Here is a 13,521-nt window from a genome sequence, read left to right on the forward strand (position 1 = left end):
TCTCATCAGATGAAGGGATTCCTGAATCCCCTTGAAGACCCTATAGAAAGCCCTAGTTTCCCACCTCATCTTGACATGTGGCCTCACATCCCTTTGACAACACGAATGGAAAGCGGAATTCAATGCTTCAAAAGTAGACGATGACTGAGTCCTCTTGAAAATTGACAGGAATCCCAGTATCCCTGTGGCAACTTGAAAGGACACTGGGTCTCCCGCCTCACCTTGAGAGGTGTCCTCCTTATTGACTTGCCAAGTCTCGAAGTGAATCTCGAGTTGTCCCTCGCAACTAGACTGGAGGCCTGATGTCGCTGAACAAACACGCATTATGAGGGGCCATCCCTTTCGTCACTCGAGAATATAACCCAGGTTCCTTCCGCAACGCGAGAAAGTCCATGAGACTTTCCACTCGAAGAGAGATGAGATCAAATTCCCCTGCCTTGCGTGCAGAGCAATTCCATGTGCACCATCAAACATGAAAGGAGCCTTGACTTCCTTGATGGAACTCCAGAGAGTCCCCAAGAACACTGATACAAGTCTAGAGTGACCCTGAGGTCACCGCAGCAACACGAAAGTGCTCAGTGTACTGCAAATCAACGTGAGATGAGGCCAGATTACACTACATTGGCTCCAGAGCCATCCGGCGTTCCCCATCAAACACGACAAGTGGCTTGACTTCCTTTAGGCAACTCCAGAGATTCCCTGAAAACACTGTCCTAAGTATAGAGGAACACCACGTTCAGCACAGCAATTAGAAAACAGCTCCGTGTACCTCAAATCATCTCGAGATGAGAGTTGATTCCCTGGCTTCGAATCAAGAGGAATGCCAACTTTCCAGAACCCCCTCACGGGGAAGCTTCTCTCAGCTATAGGTACTTGAGAGGGACCCTGAGTTTGCTGCCTCAAGTGGAATGGACACCGAGATGCCGTGACTCGACATAAGGCCGGATTTCCCTGCAGTGACATGAATGCAGGTTTGTCTTTCATCTCAAAAGATGAAGGGATGTCTGAATCCCCTGGGGAGACCCTAGAGAAAGCCCTAGTTCCCCACCTCATTTCCACAGGAGGTCTCACATCCCTTTGACAACTCGAGAGGAACACGGAGTTCAATGCTTCAAAAGTAGACGATGACTGACTCCTCTTGAAAATTGACAGGAATCCCAGTATTCCTGTAACAACTTGAAAGTGACAGTGGGTTTCCCTACTCATCTCGAGAGGCATCCCTATTGTCCAACCAAGTTTCGAGGAGAATCCCGAGGTGACCCTCACAACTAGACAGGCGTCCTGACATCATTGAACAAACAGGAGTTTTAAGAGTCCATCCCTGTCGTCACTCGAGAATATACCCCAGGTTCCCTCCGCAACTCGAGAAAAACCATGAGACTTCCCACTCGATGAGAGATGAGATCAGATTCCCCTGCATTGAGTGCAGAGCAAGTCCGTGTTCCCCATCAAACATGAAAGGAGCCTTGACGTACTTGATGGAACTCTAGAGAGTCCCCAAGAACACTGATACAAGTCTAGAGGGACCCTGAGGTCCCCGCAGCAACATGAAAGCACTCCGTGTACTCCAAATCAACTCAAGATGAGGCCAGATTCCCCTTCATTGGCTCCAGAGCCATCTGGCATTCCCCATCAAACACGACATGTGGCTTGACTTCCTTTAGGCAACTCCAGAGATTCCCCGAAAACACTGTCCTAAATATAGAGGAACACCCTGTTCACTACAGCAACTAGAAAACAGCTCCGTGTACCTCAAATCATCTCGAGATGAGACCTGATTTCCTGGCTTTGACTCAAGAGGAATGCCAGGTTTAAACAACACCTAAAGAGGAGGCTTCTCTCAACTATAGATATGTGAGAGGGACCCTGAGTTTGCTGCCTCACGTGGAATGGACACCAACATGCCCTGGTTTGAAATAAGGCCGGATTTCCCTGCAGTGACTTGAATGCAGGTTCGTCTTTCATCTCATAAGAGGAAGGGACGTCTGAATCCCCTGTGGAGACCCTAGAGAATGCCCTAGTTCCCCGCCTCATTTTGACAGGAGGCCTCACATCCCTTTGACAACACGAGAGGCACGTGGAGTTCAATGCTTCAAAAGGAGAAGAAACCTGTCTCCTCTTGAAAACTGACAGGAGTCAGAGTATTGTTCTGGCAACTGCAAAGGCAAACTTGGTCTCCCCCCTCACCTTGAGAGGCGTCCGTATTGCATTGCAACATCTCGAGGAGAATCCTGATGTCTCTCTCCCAACAAGACAAGAGTCCTGACGTCACTGAACCTCACCCCAGACCCTGCACCTGGGGTCACTCCTCCAGTTTCCAAGGTGACTCCACCTGAAATATCCTGTGTCTGTAATCACATGTGCACATCTCCAGGATGAGGCCACTTCCCAGACCCAGTACCTGTGGTCACGCTTCCACAATCTCCAGGGTGATCACAACACACTGGACCATGCACCTGGGGTCACATGTCCACAGTCTGCAGGGTGACATTCTCCCAAACCCTATATCTAGGATCACATATCTACAGTCCCCTGGGTGATCCCTCCCAGACACTGTATCTGGAGTCACACATTCACAGTCTCCACGGTGACCCCTTCCCAAGCCTTGCAACTGGGCTCACAATTCCACAGTCTCCAGGGTGAATTCCTTCTGACCATTCCCCTGGGGTCACATATCCACATTCTTCAGGGTGACCAACCCAGTCCCTGTCCATGGGGTCACATATCAACAGTCTCCAGGGTGACACTCCTCCCCTGAATGCACATTTCAAGGGGAGCACAAAAAGCACACCCAAAATATGCACATTTGACAAAAGGGTTATTTTGGACTGATTAATTAAAAAAAAACAAAACAAAACAAAAGAAAAAAACAAACAGCCGCCCCAGGAGGATCTTTGAAAACCAAGTCGAAATTCCATTTTATGAAGTAGATTTACATTTGTTAAGGATATCTCCATCTTTAAGGACGTGTCCCTGTCTGGACCAGGAAATAGAGGATGGCTAAATATCAAGAATGGACTAAATATCAAGACTGACTTGATATCACTAAATGACTTGACTAAATATCAAGAAGGTCTATGGAATGGACCTGGAAGTTAATCTGCATACCACCATGTCTTTGTTTACTGTGCTTCACCTAATAATCTCCCTTAAATAGCTTCTTCCATTCCTTAACCTCCTTCTTTCATTCTTAGCTGATGATAGCATTTAAGGTAAAGTCTTGGACCATTTCAGAAAGTGACAGTTTTCCCAGGTATCTTTCAACTATATAGGAGGTATGCATGTCATATATTATACTTCTGATTGTTTTTCTCCAATCCATCTTCCTTTCATTATGAACATCTCAGTGAAGAACATTGAGGCTAGGGGGAAAATTATCTTTCCTCTCATCTAATGCATTAAAATAGCATTCAGAGATATAGAGGAATGAACCACAGACCAATTTAAAATAAAAATAAAGGAAAGCATGAATCTAACACTTACATTACTGAGTGAGGGAATCCAGCCTCAAGTGCTACACACTATGATCGCATAAGACATTCTAGCAAAGGTAAAACAGACATGATAAAGAGTTTATGGAATATATGGTTGAACTATTTCACATGGTACTTTAGTGAGGAATACCTGCCACTATGCATTTGTCTAAGCACATAGATTTCTGTTTTCAGAACACAAGTAATTTATTACCTATTCACATTTATTTATTTATGGTATGGAGTGCTAAAGACTGGAATGCAGAATTTAACAAAGAATATAACAGATTGAGAAATAAATGAAAAGCTTCAGACTTCCCTAGGGGCCCAGTGGTTAAGACTCCACGTTGCCAGTGCAGGAAATATGGGTTCAATTCCTGGTCAGGGACCTAAAACCCCACATGACGCGGCACAGCCAAAAGATTTAAAACGAAGAAGAAAAATTTTAAAAGGCCACTCTCACTCTTAGGACAAAATTATCTGACCTAAGTTCACTGTGTAAATGAATGGAATCTGCAGGCCAAAGGCAAATGTACCATACATAAACAATGGGCTCTGTAAGTTCTTTCCACGGGGGTTTGTAGCTAACAGGACTGAAACTACCATATCAGTTATTGAAGGAGCAAGCCCTGAATTTGATAAGTGATGAGTAGTGGAAGCCAGGCTTCTTACGATTGGAGTGGGAAGTTACAGGCAGACAAAAGGAGAAGGGTATAATACCTGTGTCATAAGAGATCAGGTTGGAGACATCATTATAAACTATCTTTAGCCTAATGCAGAAACATATAACTCCATGTGAAAATCTTCATAACCGTCTGTATGCATAGTCTGGATACATGCATGTGTATTTCCATGCATTGTCTGCTGAGATTATTAAGTTCCCACATACAAGTTTTTATTAATATGCTCTAACAAAAAGGGACAAGGACTCTTTAAATATGTGTCTGATACTAGGACTGAGACAATAAATATGTAAAACAGCATAATCTTAAAATGTGAGAAAGAAGGACCAAAAAGCCCCATAAAAGCTGAATTATGTAAAATAAAAGCAGGAGAGTATGGAAAAAGCTCTCAATAGCCAAAGCTAGAATGAACTAAGCAGTCTAATTGGCTGGATTATAGCCAAAAGAAAGTGAAAGTGAAGTTGCTCAGTCATGTCTGACTCTTTGCAACCCCATGGACTGTAAGCTATGAGGCGCCTCCATTCATGAAATTTTCCAGGCAAGAGTACTGGAGTGGGTTGCCATTTCCTTCTCCAGGGGATCTTCCCCACCCAGGGATTGAACACAGGTATCCTGCATTGCAAGCATATGCTTTTACAGGCTGAGCCACCAGGGAAGCTCCCAAAAGTTTAAAATAATTTTCAGGTGTCCAAACTGGTAAAAAGTAAAAATTAGGTTTTATGAGTAATGTTGAATAAAAATCTCACACAGAAAGATTCTAAATAATTGATACAGACTCAGCTGTCCATCAAGTATATGAAGCTAACTCTCCTCTCCTCAAATGTGGGTCCTGCATTATGACTTCCTCCTTAATAAGGCACTCAGGATGGACGTGAGGAAAATCAACAATAAAGACAAATAACAAATGTTGGCGAAAATGTACGAAATTGAAACTCAAAACTTTACTTGTGGAGAGGTAAAATGGTGCAATCAATGTGTCCAAAACAAGCATTTTCTCGAAAACATAAAAATGTAATTATATCACTCAGTAGTGGCCACAGGACTGGAAAAGGTCAGTTTTCATTCCAATCCCAAAGAAAGGCAAAGCCAAAGAATGTTCCAACTGCCACACAGTTGCACTCATCTCACATGTTAACAAAGTAATGATCAAATTTCTCCAAGTCAGGCTTCAACAGTAAGTGAACCATGATTTTCTAGATGTTCAAGCTGGATTTAGAAAAGACAGAGGGACCAGAGATCAAATTGCCAACACCCGTTGGATCACTGAAAGAGCAAGAGAGAAAAACATCCAGAAAAATATTTACTTCTGCTTTGTTAACAATGCCAAAGCCTTTGACTCTGCAGATCACCACAAACTGTGGAAAATTCTGAAAGGTATGGGAATACCAGACTGCCTTACCTGCCTCCTGAGAAATCTGTATGCAGGTGAAGAAGCAACAATTAGAACTAGACATGGAACAATGGACTGGTTCCAAATCAGGAAAGGAGTACAGCACCCTGCTTATTTAACTTATATGCAGAGTATATCATGTGAAATCCCGGGTCTGGATGAGGCACAAGCTGGAATCAAAATTGCCAGGAGAAATATCAATAATTTCAGATACACAGAGGACACCACTCTTATGGCAGAAAGCAAAGAAGAACTAAAGAGTCTCTTGATGAAAGTGAAAGAGGAGAGTGAAAAAGTTGGCTTAAAAATCAGTATTCAGAAAACTAAGATCATGGCATCTGGCCCCATCACTTCATGGCAAATAGATAGGAAAACAATGGAAATGGTGACAGAATTTATTGTGGGGGGGGGGGGCTCAAAAATCACTGAAGATGGTGACTGCAGCCATGAAATTAAAAGACACCTGCTCCTTGGAATAAAAGTTATGACCAACCTAGACAGCATATTAAAAAGCAGAGACATTACCAACAAAGGTCCATGTACTCAAAGCTATGGTTGTTCCAGTAGTCATGTATAGACGTTACAGCTGGACTACAAAGAAAACTGAGCACCGAAGAAGTGATGCTTTGGAACTGTGGTGTTGGAGAAGACTCTTGAGCATCACTTGGACTGCAAGGAGATCCAACAAGTCAATCCTAAGGGAAATCAACCCTGAATATTCATTGGAAGGACTGATGCTGAAGCTGAAACTGCAATACTTTGGCCACCTAATGTGAAGAACTGACTCATTGGAAAAGACCCTGATGCTGGGAAAGATTGAAGGCAGGAGCAGAAGGGGATAACAGAGGATGAGATGGTTGATGGCATCACCAACTCGATAGACATGAGTTTGAGCAAGCTCTGGGAGTTGGTGATGGATAGGGGAGCCTGGTGTGCTGCAGTCCACGGGGTCACAAAGAGTCGGACATGAGTGAGTGACTGAACTGAAATATCATATGTTTTGGTAACTCCACTCCTAGATATACATCCAAAGAATTTAAAAGAGGTGCTCAAATATATACTTGTACACCAATATTTACAGCAGCAGTGTTCTTGATAATCCAAGTTAAAAACAATGAAAATGTCCACCAACAAGTGAATGGAAGAGCAAATAGGGCAGTTCCATCCATGAGATGCATTACTCTGCCATATAAAGGAATATAGTAAAATAATGCCACAGCTTCAGAAAATAGTAGGGGGCTTTACAAAAACTTAAACACAGAGTTAACATAGAATCCATCAATTCCGGTCCAGGTTATACACTCAAGATATTTAAAACCAAATACTGAAACAGATATTCAAACCCATATTCATAGCAGCATTATTCATAGTAACCAAAAGGTGGCAGCAGCACAAGTGTTCAACAGATGACTGGATAAGCACGATGTAGTATATACACAGTAGGATCTGATTCAACCTTTAAAAACAAGATAACTCATACATGCTATAATGTAGATGAAACTTCAAGTCATTAGGTGAAGTGAAACAAGCCTGACACAAAAGGAAAAATGTTCTATGATTCCACTAGTATGAGATATCCATATAAGACAAATTCCAAGTAGAGTAAGATGGCCAGGGATTGGGGGTTATGAGTATTTAATGGTTACAGTGTCACTTCAGGAAAAGGGAAAGATTCTGGAGATGAATGGTGGGGAAATTTTTACAATGAGAGTGCAGTTAATGCTATAGAAGTTCATACTTAAAATGACTCAAATAATAAATGTTGTTATATGTTTGTAAGCACAGTGAAAAAAATGACACATGGCACAACATGGAAAAGCACTAAAAACATTCTCAGTGAAAGAAACCACACTGAAAAGCCACCCAGATCATAGTCATCTTGTCACTTTAAATCCATGAAGGTTTTTAACATGAGGGAAAGCCCCAGTGATGGCTCCAGAAAAAGAAAACTGCATTAGAATGAAGAAAGACAGTTGCACAAAGCTTGGGCAGCTGATGAAAGTTGAACTGGTCCTATGGATAGGATTGTAATGTGGAAACCATAATTATCCCCCATTTTGGGGTTGTGGGCTGGTTCCCTGGGAAAGTGACCATGTTTTGGGTAAAACACATTGCGGTATTTGGTGTGAATGTAGAAAACTTTGTACCACTATTTAAAGTAGACACGTTTGAAATTTTACTAGAAAGTAAGTTACTTTTCAATACAGCCATGTAAGTCACATGCCAGAAAATCAGAGATGACATCGAACATTGCAATAGAGGCCAAGAGTTAACCTAACTAAATTCAGCTAAAGTAGTTTGATGCTAATTGCCTTGTACTAGTCCACATGGTATTAAAAGGCACCATAGGAAGAGTATATTAGTAGACACCATGCCCTGGGTGCTGTGGATGACCAGATGGAACTGAAACTATTAGATGTCTTAATTCTAGTTTTCCACATAACACTACACCAAAGCAACTGTCAGAACTAAAAAGCGAATTCACAGACTTGCCTGGCAGTCCAGTAGTTAAGACTGCACTTCCACTGCAGGGGGTACAGGTTTGATCCTCGGTCAGAGAACTAAGATCCAACATGTCGAGCTGTGGGGCCAAAAAAAAGAAAAAAGAAAGTCAGCAGAACTGCAAGATCATTTGTGATTCTCTACACTAATAATGAACTATCAGAAAGAGAAATTAAGAAAATAATTCCTTTTACAATTGCATCCCCTCTCCCACATAACTAGAAATCTAACCAAGGACTTGAAAGACCTGAAAGCTAAAAACTACAAGACAATGATCAAAGAAACTAAATGGATACAAGTAAAACGATATCCCATGCTTATGGGTGAAAATACCATTAAAATATCCATTCTAAACAAAGCAACGTACACATTCATGCAATCACTGCCAACATTTCAATGACATTTTTCACAGAAACAAAAGCAATCTTTACATCTGTGTGGAGCCACAAAGGAACCAGAAGAGCCAAAGGGATCCTGAGAAAGCAGAACAGGCTGGTGGCATGTCTATCCCTGACTTCAATCTAGAGTATGTACCTAAAGTCACCAGAAGACGTGTGGAATTGGCACAGAAATAGTCAAGAGAGCTCAGAAGTAAACCTACAGGTGCATGGTAATTAATTTACAAGAAAGGAACTAAAAATATATACACGGGAAAGGACAGTCCCCCCCACCCCCCTCAATAAACCGTGCTGGGAAAAATGGAAACCACCACCAAGGAACAATATAGGACACCATCTTATACTACAGACAAAAACTGACTAAAATCCCACAACTTTCCACATCAAGCCCTAACAGTCTTGGGTCCTCTTAAGACAGACTTTCAGCAACAGCCACACACAGAAGCTTCTTCCCAATTTTCCTCACTTTTTCTTTCAGCAGCACATCGTTGCAGGAATCTTGAGGAAACCAGACTCCCGTCAGACTCAACTGAACCCCACAATGTCCCAAAGCTGAAGCACCAATGGGTTCTGAGGAGATCATGGGTCCTGAGGAAACTAGATTCCATCAGCCAAAACTAAACCCCATAATGCCCCAAAGCCAAAATACAATGGATCCTGTGGTGACCCATCTCCTGTCAGCCTGAACTGAACCCCAAAATGTCACAAAGCTGAACCCCCATAAGGTCCTGAGGAGATCAAATTCTATCAGCCTGAATTGAACCCCACAATGCCCCAAAGCTGAAACCACATGGGTCTTGTGGTGACCCATCTCCTGTCAGCCTGAACTGAACCCCACAATGTCCCAAAGCTGAACACCCAGCAGGTCCTGAGGAGACCAGATTCCATCAACCTGAACTAAACCCCACAATGCCCCCAAACTGAAGCCCCAGTGGGTTCTGAGAAGACCAGATTCCATCTGCCTGACCTGAACCTCAGAGTATCCTGAAGCTGGGTCCTGAGGAGACCAGAGTGCTGTCAGTGGCCACCAACAGCCAGGTGCTCCAGCAGAGTGGGGAGTTCCCCCTGGGGTGAGGAGAGTGTCAGGGGGGCGGGCTCTTCATTATCATGAATAGGCATGATCAAGAAGGTTTGCAGGGGCCAGGGCAAGGACAAGGGAGATAAGCTCCAGCTCCGAGTATTCTAAGTCCCCACTTTCTGAGATTGCGTGACCTACATGATCCAGACTTTGCAAGGAGCAAGCTGAGTTACAGAGGCAGAAGGAGCAGGAGGTGATGTAAAATTTTAACGTTTCCTCTTCAGGTTCAGAAAGATGAAGCCCTCCCAGGTTCCCAGGTCCTTGTGCCCCAGTGACTGTGAGCTCTTCCGTCTGGGTGTATGACCAACCCCCACACTAAGTCCCCTCTATACCCATGGCCCTGGCCCAAGCCTAACCTCCCCCTCAGGCCCTGATGAAGCTCCCCGCCCCCATTGTGCATCTCACATCCCACCCCAACGTGGTCTTTTTGAAGCCTAAACAAGACCATCCTCCTCTCCTTCCTGTGATTCCCCTCACCTGATGAAGCCAGGTCTTCATCCGTTCCAGGTGACTCCAAGGGCCTCATTCTCTCCATGTGTGTGGCCGCTCTCTGTGCCCGTCTTTATGGGCATGTGGTGATCTCCTAAAATGAGGGTTATTTGACAGAGAGAGAATGGGGTAAATGGTGGCCACCAAAGATGTGTCCCCCCAGAACAGGGCCGTATCTGGGAAAAGAGACTTTGTAGATGTAGTTAAGGATAGCAAGGTAAGGTCATCTAGGGTTAGGGTGACCTTCAATCCAACTGACAGACTCCTTCAAAGAGACGAAAGAGGACACAAAGGGGAAGCCTCTTAAAGGCAGAGGCAGAGATGGGAGGGAGGGGGCCACAAGCCCAGGGACCCCTGGAGCCCCTGAATTTGGAAAAGGCAGGAATGATCCTGTCCTGGAGCCTCTGGAGGGACCTCAGCCCTGTGCCACCTTGATTTCCGGTGTCTGGTCTCCAGGACTGAGAGAGGATGAACTCCTGTTGTTTTAAACCACCCAGCATGTGATCATGTTAGAGAAGCCACAGAGCAGCCACACAGACCCTGCTCTGTAGGATCCTAGAAATGTGGGTCTCATTAAAGCAGATGAAGGGTGGATTACAGAACCCTTAAAATCAGCTCTGGACCCTCAGAAATGCTAAAGCAGTGGCTGGGCTCCAGAATGTTGAGGGGTCAAGTCTGAAGCCTGTGCCTAGGGGTACTGGGTGCACACGCCTCCCCGGGTTCTTACACCAGTACATGTGGTGTAACATCTCAGTCTTGATGGAGGACATTTAATATCAATGGCCACATTGCTAATTAAGAAGCCACCAGTTGCACAGGTGAAAACCCAGTTAGGGCACTTGCTTCAGGGATGAGCAATTCTGAAGATGGTCAGGGATGGGGACTTACTCATGTGTAGCCAGCCAGCAGCCCTTGCACATACCCCACCCCCTCCCCTCCCAAGGAGGGACCTCAGTGGGAAGCTGGGAGACTACACGGAGTCATCTCTAAGTAAATGCTGGCTGACCCCCAGGCTAGCCATTCCTGAACCTCATCCACCCTTCATAGATAAAACACTTGAATATGTGCAAAGACCTCACAGGCTGGAGAAAAGTGGAGCCACTCCAGCGACAGCATGCTTACTGACGTGGCTCCTGTAGGTCAGGCAGAATGGTCCTGGCCTGGGTGATCTGGAAGCTTTGCACTTTCCTACCTGAGTTACTCCTCCTGTGCTGCTCCCATTGCCTGTTTTCTTGCTTCCTCATTTCTGCCTGAGAAGATTTCCAACAGCAGGAACAGGTGACACAGCCCATCCTTAGGAAGTGACAGCTTAGCACCTCCTGCAGAAGGTCCAGCAGAGCCCAACACAGACCCAATCCCCCGAAACACTATGGGCCCTCACTCTCTCTTATCAAGCCAACCCTGCAAGATCTAAGCAGAAAGACAGCATCAGGTACAGCTGCAGGCACTTGAGGGGGTTTATATAGACCTCAACCCAGGCACACATCCAAAGGGCAGGCCAGTCAGGTCAGCCAATCTGCCCACCTGGGCTTGTGGTTTCAGAAAATGGGCCTCGTTGTCCTGGCCAGGGTTCCAGGAACAGGTGTGGGTCCTTTGGGTCAGGATGGATATGGGGCTGCTGCTCTGACTTGTTTTCTCATCTTCTTATCTGACCTATAAGTGGGAGAGGATTTCAGGAAGGCCTTCTTCTAATGAGAGGGACCCAGGGGTCAGGGAGAGGATGGGTGGTGGGTGGAGACAGACTCAGTGCCCAGGTGCTATGGGACCCTCTGGAAAACCTGCTGGAAGGAGGCTGCAACCAGTGAAGCCCAAGGTCACAAAACTATCCTGAAGCTGCTGTATGTTACCTCAGGTCCTCCTCTGAGGGTCTCAAGGTCAGATCTGTCCAACAGAGGAGCTGGGGGCTCTTTGCAGTGAGGGCTCTGTGAACAGCTCCTGGGTGCTGAGCCCTGCAGGATACCTGCCCAGGTGAGCCCCATATCCTGGGAGGCACCTGCCCATAAGAACCATGTATCCTGGGAGGGGCGAGTGAACAAGTATTCTCTCTGTGCAGTTATCACAGATTAGCTTAGTGACTCTCACGTGGGCAGTGCTGGAATTAGATGAGAACAAGGACATGTTGGGGGACGTTCCCTGAAACACCCCCAGGCCCATCCAGAGTGAAGAGTTCAGTAGGTGGGTACTGGTTGCTGTGCTGGGGTGGGAGGTTTCATGGGTGCCTCTTGTTTCTTCACCTGACACCACAGAGGCCTCTGCAGGACACAGAAGACAGCCTGCCCAGGGACGGTGTGAGCCCCTGGCGACCAGGCACGGGAAGTGAGAGGGAAGGACCAGGCTGAGGGGGCCTTTCTGCTCTGAGTTGGGAGTGGACAAGCAAGTGGTGAGTGTGATCTAGGAAAGTGGCTCTGGTGATGGGAGGCTTGTTGAGGCCGTCTGAGTACGAGTTGGAAAAGAATGTTCAGACATAGAGCATTTCAGAAGGGAGTGAGTTTGTATTAAGAACAAAGAGCAGAGATAAAGTGGCACTGTGGGCTCAGGGGGCCAACCACCTGACAGACTAGGGAAAGTTGACTGATTTCCTGGATTAAGAGCCAATTTTTACAGTTTCAAGGCAAAGAAAATTCCTACTGGAAGGTTGATATTAGGTGATTGGGTGGGGTACCATAGGGTGTTTACTGGAGTGGGCATCCTTGCCTGGTAGGGAGTCAGGAAGCTCATTAGCGATGATCAGGTGCTTTTGGCAACAGTTGCAAAGGGGGCCCAGTCCGATTCACAGGTGACCTTGGTTCTGGGGCCCACTTCTATGGCCTTGGTGTGAGGACTCCCAGTTGTGGCCTTGGGGAAGGAGTCACCTCAACAAGACTGACCCTGCTTCAGAGTAAAAGTTCCATCAAGTTTTCTCTGCAGGAGAGATCTAGTCATCCGAGATCTGTTTGGAAAAGTCTTGGACACTGCAGGGACACATACTGAGTGTGAAACTGGATATTGAACCTTGTTGGCAAAACTCACCTTTTCTCTCTGTTGGCATTAAAAGGGTGTGGGCTGACAGCTACCTGAGAATCCATCCAATTGACAGTTTCCTATTTACAACATAAATGAGTTTGGTCAAATTATTTCTATTTCTATGCAAACAGGCAGCTTGCAACACCTTGTGGCAGGATCATTTCCAATAGATTGTCAACTAATCAAGGTAACAACATTATGACACTCAACACATTTAGATATAATTTCCTAAGCCTTTTTCTTGAGGGACAGACCCAATATGAGCTAGGAATGTGTTCAAAAGGCTCAGAAAGTGCAGGAAAATACACTGGCTATGACTGGAAATTAGGGTCTCTGTGCAAACCTGGAGTTCTGACATCTTACAATCTAGACAGTTCCTGATAGACAGATGCATGAAAAACACTCTACTTTTATGTTTTTCTTTCATCAAAGGAACATGGATTTCCTAGCATTCTGTGTGCTGAGAGTAACTCACTGCTCTAAAATGCTTGCTTGGACTTCATTT

Source organism: Muntiacus reevesi, chromosome 1 (genome assembly GCF_963930625.1).
Source record: "Muntiacus reevesi chromosome 1, mMunRee1.1, whole genome shotgun sequence".
NCBI lineage: Eukaryota > Metazoa > Chordata > Mammalia > Artiodactyla > Cervidae > Muntiacus > Muntiacus reevesi.